Source organism: Chrysemys picta, chromosome 4 (genome assembly GCF_011386835.1).
Source record: "Chrysemys picta bellii isolate R12L10 chromosome 4, ASM1138683v2, whole genome shotgun sequence".
Classification (NCBI taxonomy): Eukaryota; Metazoa; Chordata; order Testudines; family Emydidae; genus Chrysemys; species Chrysemys picta.
In genome coordinates, this window is record NC_088794.1 from 3,280,191 (window position 1) to 3,292,078 (window position 11,888).

Below are 11,888 nucleotides of genomic sequence, written 5' to 3' on the forward strand. Positions count from 1 at the left end.
CTCCCTCAATGCAGAGAGGACATGCACCAGCTCTTGTTCCTAAGCAGATTTCCCAAACACTTCAACCAAAATCCACTGTTTTAGGTAAAATATAAAACTAGTTTATCAACTATAGAAAGACAGGTTTGATGAGATTATAAGTAATAAGCGCACAGATCAAAATTGGTTTAAAAGTAATTGAAATAAAAGTAAAATTCCGATCTGAGTTCTATAAACTAGACAGGATTTGAAACAAGCCGTGTCTCACCCTGATGGTCTAGTTCCTTACTACACAGGCTGGGATTCTCCTGTCCAGCCTGGGACCCCCTCCCCAGTTCAGTCTTTGTTCTCCAGATGTTCAGTTGGAGGTGAGGGGGGGAGTGAGGCCCAGTGATGATGTCACTTCCCCTCTTTTATAGCTTCTTCCAGCTTGCTGGAAAGAGCCTTTGCTACGATGTGGGTCAATCAGCCTCCATTGTCCATGTGCTCTCTCTGAGAAGTCTCCATTGTATACAGCTCCTTCGACAGTCCTTGGGAGTGTGGATTCCTTTAATGGACCACCAGCACGTCTGGCTCCTCCATTGATATGCACTGAGTTTAAAAGCCTGAAAGATCAGAAAGTTCCAAAATGGACCCCTGTGTAAAGAGGGAAAATAGCAACTAGAAAGGTCAGTCTGGCGTTTCTTGGATGATGGACATGACCCCCAATAGAAAGCCTCAAGACGTTTGTGTAGAGAACCCTACATGACAAATCATGGCAGTTAGCCAACCTTCTCCCAGCTGCAAAGTGCTGAAAGGTAGAATCTAGAGACGTCCATAAGCCATGACTGATCCTGAAGTTAACCTCCACAATAATAGATATACGGTGTACTTCTGTTTATCTGAAACCCTGTTATCCAAACTCTGCATTATCTGAGTCCCTTCCTTGTCCCCAGTATGAAACACTTGTCCTCTGCAGCATGGTCTCATGTATATCATGCTAGGGGACCAGGAAGGGATTTGGACAATGTGGGGATCCAGATAATAGAGCAGAGACCCCCGGCCAGGAATAGGAGGAGGACGATGACCCCCTCCAGACGAGTGAGAGCCCCTCCGTTGCTGAATGGCTCCTGCCCTCTGGATTATCCAAACTTCCAATCATCTGAATAAAATCCATGTCCCCTCAGGCTATTTGGATAATCGGGAGTTGATTGTATCCTGTTGCAAACAACGAAACTACATGAGTCAGCCCGTATTTCTCTTAGACTGTAAAAATGATGATAGCTAAAGTGAGAAGTGGTTCAACTTGATGGGCCACGTGTTATTAAATATGAAAGTTTGTCACCTGACTTGCCCTCAAAGACGCATCCAGAGACCCTTGAAGGAAACTTGTGCTGAAATCTAGTAAGAACCGTACAGCCGCTCCCAGCATCAAGTCAATTGTAGACGAACCCAGTGGAACTAAATCCTCGAGGTCTAGAGGCTGGGTTGGAAAATCCATGTCTATCTCATAGGGTATGTCTACACTACGGGATTAATCCGAATTCACTGAATTCGAATTTTGGAAACAGATTGTATAAAGTCGAATGTATGCGGCCACACTAAGCACATTAATTTGGCGGTGTGGATCCATGTACCGGGGCTAGCGTTGATTTCCAGAGCATTGCACTGTGGGTAGTTATCCCATAGCTATCCCATAGTTCCCGCAGTCTCCCTCACCCATTGGAATTCTGGGTTGAGATCCCAGTGCCTGATGGGGCAAAAAACATTGTCGCAGATGGTTCTGGGTACAGCCTCACCCCATGAAAGCAACGGCAGACAACCGTTTTGCACCTTTTTTCATGGGTGAACACTGCAGACTCCATACCATGGCAAGCATGGAGCCCGCTCAGCTCAAGACAGCAGTCAAGAAACTTGTAAACACCTCGCACATTATCGTGCAGTTTATGCTGAACTAGGACCAGAAAAACGAGGCGAGGAGGAGGCGGCGACGGCAGCGCGGCGACGGGAGTGATGAGGACATGGACATGGACACAGAATTCTCTCAAACCGTGGGTCCCGGCGCTTTGGAGATCATGTTGTTAATGGGGCAGGTTCTATCCGTGGAACGCCGATTCTGGGCCCGGGAAACAAGCACAGACTGGTGGGACCGCATAGTGTTGCAGGTGTGGGATGATTCCCAGTGGCTGCGAAACTTTCGCATGTGTAAGGGCACTTTCATGGAACTTTGTGACTTGCTTTCCCCTGCCCTGAAGCACCAGAATACCAAGATGAGAGCAGCCCTCACAGTTGAGAAGGGAGTGGCGATAGCCCTGTGGAAGCTTGCAACGCCAGACAGCTACCGGTCAGTCGGGAATCAATTTGGAGTGGGCAAATCTACTGTGGGGGCTGCTGTCATACAAGTAGCCAAAGCAATCACTGAGCTGCTGCTACGAAAGGTAGTGACTCTGGGAAATGTGCAGGCCATAGTGGATGGCTTTGCTGCAATGGGATTCCCTAACTGTGGTGGGGCGATAGATGGAACCCATATCCCTATCTTGGCACCGGAGCACCAGGGTACCCAGTACATGAACCGCAAGGGGTACTTTTCAATGGTGCTGCAAACACTGGTGGATCACAAGGGACATTTCACCAACATCAATGTGGGCTGGCCGGGAAGGGTTCATGATGCTCGCGTCTTCAGGAACACTACTCTGTTTAAACGGCTGCAGCAAGGGACTTACTTCCCGGACCAGAAAATAACCATTGGGGATGTTGAAATGCCAATAGTTATTCTTGGGGACCCAGCCTACCCCTTAATGCCATGGCTCATGAAGCCATACACAGGCAACCTGGACAGGAGTCAGGAGCTGTTTAACTACAGGCTGAGCAAGTGCAGAATGGTGGTAGAATGTGCATTTGGCCGTTTAAAAGGTCGCTGGCGATCGTTACTGACTCGGTCAGACCTCAGCCAAACCAATATCCCCATTGTTATTTCTGCTTGCTGTGTGCTCCACAATCTCTGTGAAAGTAAGGGGGAGACCTTTATGGCGGGGTGGGAAGCTGAGGCAAATTGCCTGGCTGCTGATTACATGCAGCCAGACACCAGGGCGCTTAGAAGAGCACACCAGGAAGTGCTGTGCATCAGAGAAGCTTTGAAAACCAGTTTCATGACTGGCCAGGCTACAGTGTGAAATTTCTGTTTGTTTCTCCTTGATGAAAACCCGCCCCCTTTATTGATTCATTCTCTGTAAGGAACCCACCCTCCCACTTCGATCACAGCTTGCTTTCAAAGGAAATAAAGTCACTATCGTTTACAAATAATTTATTCTTTATTAATTGATTATAAAAAGAGGGAGAGAACCCGGGTGGGGTTTGGGAGGAGGATCGGAGGGAAGGAAAAGGCCACTAAAAAAGGGATAAAAAAATGACAGCCTTTTGCTTGGGCTGTCCACTGGGGTGGAGTGGGAGGGTGCACGGAGCCTCCCCCTCCACGTTCTTACATGTCTGGGTGAGGAGGCTATGGAACATGGTGAGGGGAAAGGGGGGTTATACAGGGGCTGTAGCGCTAGTCTGTGATCCTGCTGCCGTTCCTGAAGCTCCACCAGATGCCGGAGCATGTCTGTTTGCTCACGCAGCAGCCCCAGCGTTGCATCCTGCCTCCTCTGATCTTCCTGCCACCACCTCTCATCTCGAGCGTCTCTCCTCTCCTCATGTTGGTCCCTCCTGTCCTCATGTTCACTGGCATCTTTCCGATACTTTGAAACCGTGTCCTTCCACTCATTCAGATAAGCTCTTTCACTGCGGGTGGATTCCATGATTTCCGTGAACATCTCGTCTCACGTCCTCTTTTTCCGACGCCTTATCTGAGATAGCCTTCGGGACGGAGGAGGGAGGCTTGAAAAATTTGCAGCTGCTGGAGGGAGGGAAAAAAGAGAGAATTTTTTACAAAGATACATTTTGCAGAACAATGCTTATACTCTTTCACGGTGAACAACACTATTCACATTACATAGCACATGTGATTTCTGTGCAAGGTCGCATTTTGCCTCTTAATATTGAGTGCCTGTGGCTTTGCTGCTAGAGATCACAGACGCAGGTCCGGGCAACAGAATTCGGCTTGCATGCAGCCATGGTAAGCCATTGTCTTTTGGCTTCTGCGCCCTCCTTTCCCACATACCAAGCAAAGCCCGTTGAGTGCTGCGGTTTTCCTGTTAACCTTCAGCAGCAGAAAACAAACTAACCCCCCCCCGATCCAATTCTCTGGATGATCGCTTTATCTCTCCCCCCACCACGTGGCTGGTATCAGGGAAGATCCCTGCTAGCCAAATGCGAAAAGCTCAGGGCCAATTCCCCTCACCCCCCGCGCGCTTGGCTAACTGCAGGGAAGGATTTCTTTTCAGCCACAGGCAAACAGCCCAGTAGGAAGGGCCACCTCTGTCTCCTTAATTAAATTCCCGTATTTCAACCAGGTTACCATGAGTGATATCACTCTTCTGAGGATTACACAGCGAGATAAAGAACGAATGTTGCTTGAATGCCAGTAAACACTGGGACCATACACTGCCAGGCTTTGTCATGCAATGATACCAGATTACTTGCTACTAGCATGGCGTGGTCAAGTGTCCTACCATGGAGGACGGAATAAGGCTGCACTGCCCAGAAACTTTGTAGCAAGGCTTTTGGAGTACCTCCAGGAAAGCTTCATGGAGATGTCCCTGGAGGATTTCCGCTCCATCCCCAGACATGTTAACAGACTTTTCCAGTAGCTGTACTGGCCGTGAATGCAGCCCAAGTCCTCAGGGCAAAGTAATCATTAAACAATGCTTGCTTTTAAAACAAGTTTTATATTTTAAAAGGTAAACTCACCTGAGGTCCCTTCCATGGGTTCATGGTCTTGGATACTGGCTTGGGAGGCTTGGGAGGGTACTTCAGTCAGGCTGAGAAAAAGATCCTGGCTGTTGGGGAGAACGGAGTGCTGGGTGCTCTCTGCAAGCTCGTCCTCCTCCTCCTCCTCCTCCTCTTCCCCGTCCGCAGAATCCTCAGGTGTGGCTGATGAGATTACCCCCGCCTCGGAATCCACGGTCACAGGTGAGGTAGTGGTGGCAGCCCCCCCTAGAATTGCATGCAGCTCAGCGTAGAAGTGGCATGTCCGCGGCTCTGATCTGGAGCGACCGTTTGCCTCCTTTGTTTTTTGATAGGCTTGTTTGAGCTCCTTGACTTTCACGCGGCACTGATCTGAGTCCCTATTGTGACCTCTCTCCATCATGCCCTTGGAGATTTTTTCAAAAGTTTTGGCATTTCGTCTTTTCGAACGAAGTTCTGCTAGCACTGAATCCTCTCCCCATATAGCGATCAGATCCGGTACCTCCCGTACGGTCCATGCTGGTGCTCTTTTTCGATTATCGGCCTGCATGGTTACCTGTGCTGATGAGCTATCTGTGGTCACCTGTGCTGTCCTGTGCTGGGCAAACAGGAAATGAAATTCAAATGTTCGCGGGGCTTTTCCTGTCTACCTGGCCAGTGTATCCGAGTTCAGATTGCTGTCCAGAGTGGTCACAATGGTGCACTGTGGGATAGCCCCCCGAGGTCAATACCATCGAATTGTGGCCACACTAACCCTAATTCGATATGGCAATATCAATTTCGGCGCTACTCCGCTTGTTGGGGAGGAGTACAGAAATCGATTTTAAGAGCCCTTTATTTTGAAATAAATGGCTTCGTTGTGTGGACGGGTGCAGGGTTAATTCAATTTAACGTTGCTAAATTCGAATTAAACTCATAGTGTAGACCAGACCATAGGCAGGTACCGACAGCTTGTTTTCTGCACGTAATTCCCTTCTGCTCCAACACTGTATGGTCTATACTCTGTTTAACTATTTACATTTTTAGGCTGTGAAGTCTGAGGATGACTTAAGGGCATAATGGGTTTGTACTTCGCCAGCCAAACGTTGTCCTAAATGTCAAGAAATAATTTAAGGAGAGTGGATTGAGAACTTTTTGTCAAACTTTTTTTGACAAAAATGGGCTTTTGGACCAAATTGAGAATGTATGTTCTGGTCCAAAAAAATTGTTTTCTTGACAAAAATAAATCCTAATATGAAACAATTTTCATTTTTACAAAATTATGTTCCCTTTCTCTCATACTCAAAAAGTGTGTGTGTGTGTCCGTGTGTGTGTGTGTTGTGTGTGTGTCAGAGAGCTGGAGAGGTGAGGAAAGGTTAATTTAAAAAGTCGGGGTATGGAGAGAAAGGAAATGAAAATTGTCATGTCACCATCTTTATGCTGACGAGGTGCCTGAGGCATTTGTTGAGAGAGGGCAGCACAACGTTCTCCTAAGAGGAACACACGGGACACCCAGCCGGTCGACAGAGAGTCTGTATCCACCGAAAGCAAAGCTATTTCCTCTAATGGAGCTTCCATTATAAAGAAGTGAAACCTTCTTGCTGGGAATGGGTTGGACGGGATTTCTGAGTGCTGTTGCAGTGTTTTGTTCATTGTATCACGCGACTACTGGAAAGCCCTCGTCTGCAATCCTGTGTCCAAATCTGGCCCCCGTCTATTCAGCTTAGCAACGAGGAGGTTCAGGGGAGCCTAGAGCCCATCTGAACGTACCTACAAGGGGAATAGAAATTAGATCTTAGAGGCCTCGTCCATCTCTTTGGTCTGATGCAACCCATTGACTGGAAGTTGAAGCTACTCAAATTCAGATTGGAAATAATGTGTCAACGTTTAACAGTAAGAGTCACTGCCCATTGGCATGGCTTACCAAGAGGCGCGGGGGATTCTCCATCACTGACCACTGTTTTTCTAACAGATCTGCTCTAGTTGAACTAGGAATTAGTTCTGGGCCGTTCTCTGGCCCGGGTTATACAGGGAGCTCAGGCTAGGTGATCACAAGGTCCCTTCTGGCCCGGGGATCTGTCACTCTATGTCGCAGCAAGAGGGCTCTGTGCCGGGCCAGGTGCAGAGAGGGGCTGCTGGGGTGATCAGGGGGACGGAGAGAGTTGGTTTCCTAAGAAATAAAGTTAAAATCACAATCTGAGTTCTATAAACTAGACAGGATTTGAATCAAGCAGTGTCTCACCCTGATGGTCTAGTTCCTTAATACATAGGCTGGGATTCTTCTGTCCAGCCTGGTCCCCCTCCCCAGTTCAGTCTTTGTTCTCCAGACGTGTTTCCAGGTGTTCAATTAGGGGTGGCGGGGAGTAAGGCTAAGTGATGATGTCACTTCCCCTCTTTTATAGCTTCTTCCAGCTGGCCGGAAAGGCTCTTTGCTATGACGTGAGTCAAGCAGCCTCCATTGGCTACATGCTTCTCTCTGAGAAGTCTCCATTGTATCCAGCTCCTATGACAGTCCTTGGGAGTGTGGATTCCTTTAATGGGCCACCAGCACGTCTGGCTGCTCTATTGTTGCACCTGAAAGGCTGGTTGTGGGTGTTCCCAACCTCACAATATATTTCAGTGACACACACAGAGCAAAACTTTATACCTTCCCATCCAGTGACAGCTCACACCATCCAACAGGGTGTTAATGTTCAACAGATCAAGACTTTTAAAGTGATGCCTCACAAGACAGACTTTGTACAAAACACACCATAATTAGATGACCGCGGTGATTATGGGGGTGCCAGGGTGTTGCTTTGAGGCCCAGCATGTCACACCGGGTCTGCCAGCGCCAGTGGCAGGCGAGAGTATCCCCTGGTGGGCACAGACAGGGCTCCATCCTGCTGGGAGCAGAGGGTGGTGATTGCCCCGGACACCCCGGGAAACCCAAACCAGCATCGCAGGTATTCCATGGGAAGTCGGTGTGGGCAGTCGAGGGCTGGTTGATACACTCATGGAGATGCTCTGCTGCATTGTGGAACAGCTGAAGTTTCCTGAGTAGCGCAGCCTTGGGGTGTCACATTGCTGTCACCCAGGGGAGAGGCGATGGTGTAAATAACCAAAGCTAAGTCATCATCGGCCAGGAGGGGCGAAGTCTTGTAGGCAGCCGGAGATCACTGACAGTGTAACTCGCAGGTGCTGCTATGCAGTTCAGATGGTACCCGGGGTATGTCTCATATACATCTAGGAACAAAGAATGCAGGCCCTACTTACAGGCTGGGGACTCGATCCAGCAGGGCGGTGACTCTGAAAAACATTTGTGGGGTTGTGGTGAACAATCAGCTGAACATGAGCTCCCAGTGTGACGCTGTAGCCAAAAAGGCGAATGCGATCCTGGGATGCATTATTATCCTGGGATATTATTATGATATGATTATGACCACATTCTGGGATGTATTAGCAGGAGTGTTGTAAGCAAGACATGAGAAATAATTCTTCCGCTCTGCTCCGCACTGATTAGGCCTCAACTGGAGTATTGTGTGCACTTCAGGGCACCACATTTCAGAAATTGGAGAAAGTCCAGAGAAGAGCAACAAAAATATTAAAGGTCTAGAAAACATCACCTATGAGGGAAGATTGAAAAAAATGGGTTTGTTTAGTGTGGAAAAGAGAAGATTGAGAGGGGACATGAGAACAGTTTTCAAGTATATGAAAGGTTGTTACAAGGAGGAGGGAGAAAATTTGTTCTTCTTAACCTCTGAGGACAGGACAAGAAGCAATGGGTTTAAATTGCAGCAAGGGCGGTTTAGATTGGACATTAGGAAAAACTTCCTGTCAGGGTGGTTAAGCACTGGAATAAATTGCCTAGGGAGGCTGTAGAATTTCCACCATGGGGATTTTTAAGAGCAGGTTGGACAAACACCTGTCAGGGATGGTCTAGATAATACTTAGTCCTGCTATGAGTGCAGGGGATGGGACTAGATGACCTCTCGAGGTCCCTTTCAGTTCTGTGATTCTATGATTCTATAATGTTTTTTATGCAAGAAAAGTCATGCGAGGTGTCATTGGAAAGGTTATGCTTTGCTGAATATGATGATCCTATTTGTATTCATGTATCATTTCTGTATCTGAAGTCAGGGCAATGGTACATTAAGAGAAGAACAGGCCTTAGGAGAAGCTTTTCTCCCACCTGGGGAGCCTTCCTGAGGACCCTACAGACAGCCTCCGAGTAATGGCTGCTGTGACCACAGGGACATGTGACCAGGTCACCTGGTGCTGGACTCCATCTTGGGATGTCAGTATTTTTCCATTGACTGGCGTGGGAACCAAGCTGTGAAACAAAAGGTTCCCACCATATGCAAAAGCTGTATAAGGCAGGGGAGTGACAAAATTGTGGTTCTTCACTGACTCCCCCACCCAAGGAGACTCCTGGAAACACCTGAGGAACAAAGACTGAAGTGGGGGAAGTGCTGGCCCCAGGCTAAAGGGATTTCTAGCCTGTGAATGGAACACCTGGGGATTCCAAGCTGTGAGCAAGTGCAGCTGGCCCCTTAAGAATCTGCAGCCTGCTTGTATTGTCACCGAGGGTGAGAATTTGCAATTCATCTCCTAACTATTTAGTGTATTAAGCTTTAGTTTGGAGTTTTTGTTTATTTGCTGGGTAATCTGCTTTGATCTGTTTGCCATCTCCTATAATCGCTTAAAATCTATCTTCTGTAGTTGTTAAACTTGTTTTTGCTTTATCTAAAACCAGTGAGTGGGAGTCATAACTTGGGGCAGAAAGCTGCTGTTATTCCTCTCCACACTGAGGGAGGGGGCAAATTTCATGAGTTTATGCTGTACAGTTCCCTGCATTTTGCATTTATACTCCAGAGGGGGCGTGCCTTAGAACTGGGAGATGCTCTAGCTGTTGCCTTCCCATGCAGGGGCTGGTCAGAGTCTGCATGTAATTTCAGCTGGACTTGTCCTTACCTGTATGTGTGCTGGTAAAAACGCAGGCTGAAGCCTGGAGAGGGCTTGGCAGTTTGTCACAGCGGTACAGTGTAGAAGGGAGCCCAGGCAGGTGGGTCAGGGGGGCTCAGTGGTACCCCAGGTCCAGGTGGCACCCTGAGGAGGGGAACCTGTCACAGATCCTACATGATTGATATGCACTGAGTTTAAAAGCCTGAAAGATCAGAAAGTTCCAAAATGGACCCCTGTGTAAAGAGGGAAAATAGAGACTGGTGAGGCCTCAGCTGGCATCCTATATCCAGTTTTCATCATCGCATTTTAAGACAGATGGACAAATTGGAGAGAGTCCAGAGGAGAGTGACAAAGATGATCGGAGGTTTAGAAGACAGGGCCTATGAGGAATGATTGAAAGAACTGGGTATGTTTAGAGAAGAGATGGCTGGGGAGGGACCTGAGAACAGTTGTCCGATAAGTCAAAGATTGTTCTAAAGAGGAAGGTGGTCGATTGTTCCCCACGTCCTCCACGGCGAGGACGAGAACGAAACAGCTTAGTGTGCAGCAAGGGAGTCGTGGGTTGGACATTGTAAAAAGTGTGTAGCCCTAAAGCTAGCCAAGCATTGCACTAGGTTACCGAGGGAGGGAATCTCCGTCATTAGAGGCTTTTAAGAGCAGGTGGGACAAACCCCTGTCAGGGCTGGTCTAGGATGACTTGGTCCTGCCTCAGCACTGAGGACTGGGCTTAAGGACTTCTCAAGGTCCCTTCCAGGCCCACATTTCTACCAAATTAAAGCAGTGAGACTCAATCCTTACATCAGAAAAGAGGAAATCTAAAGAGGAGGTCGTCCCTTTAGTTATAAACCCCGTTTAGCACTTAACCAGCTCAGCTGGCTGGATCGTTTAGGACTGAAGCCAAATTATCTTTTACCTCATGCCCTGAGGAGTCAAATGAAATTCCTGTTCAGATGGCCCTGTTATATATTTATGTATAGTAGCTAAACTGTTTCCCCTTCTGTGTCCCCCCCCCGTCCTCCCCAGGAATAAAGATGTTCAGAAAGCCTACTCCTGGGGGAATTCAGTGCCACTACGCACAACAGAATTTTGCAAAAATTAAGGTTGTGCACACAGATTTTCATTTCCCCCCACCCAGAAACGGGCTGCAGGGATATTGGCCACTGCTAGGGGGTGCTGGACCCAGCACCACTAGTTCCAGCACCTATGGGCATGCAGGAAAGTCTGTGCCAGCCCCAGACCTACCATCAGGCTGTTTCTCCCTCTGGACCCCTGGGCTCTCGGAGGGTAGGGTCTGTGAGTGTCTGGTCCGGGGGGGCAGTGGCTGGGATCTGGGGGGAGGGGGTGTCAGTGTTTGGCCCCCGGCTGGGCTCTGGGGGGGGAGAGGGCAGAGAAGCAGGAACTGAGTTGTCAGGGTTTCTTTAACTTTCTACTCCTGGGGAAATTTTTGAGTGTATCTGTACTGTTACAGAAATACTTGCTGACAGGTATTTTGAAATAAATTACCAAAATAATTGAAACTGGTATGATTATATAGTGTTATTTTGACAAATAAAATTTTCAGAATTTCGCATAATTTTAAGATGTGCGCAGGATTTTTAATTTTTTTGGTGCAGAATTCCCCCAGGAGTAATTTAAAGCCCTTCCATTAGGTAGAAATTGCATCTTTCCCTAATTGAATTACAGCTGATGGTTTCTGTGGAGACTTGTCCCAAAACTAGGAACTCGCCATTCAAGGTTTGATGAGTCAGAACTTCACAGTTATTTACATCTGGGAGATTACTCTTTAGCACTCCCGGTGGAGGTCATTTACAGGTGCTCACAGAGAAACGCACGCACATTGACACCCTAACACAGTACCCCAAATACCGTTCCTCCTGTTGTGCACAAAGGAAATTGCTTAAATGCCTCCATTGCTCTGAGACTGTCCTGCACCCAGGACCCATTGACTGGCCACCTTCCAGCAGAACCACTTTGCAGACCACAGTCTCAAGTGACTTCTGCTTTCTCTTGCTATGTCCCGAGAAGTGCAGCCTTTGAAAACCTGCAGCCCTGATATCAGGTTTCCAAGGAGTTCTTAGGGAGATAGGACTCAAAGAGCAGGTTAAGGGGTGACTAGATCCCAGTCCATAAGTACCCACTGTTAGAGGGCTTCCCCTTCACCC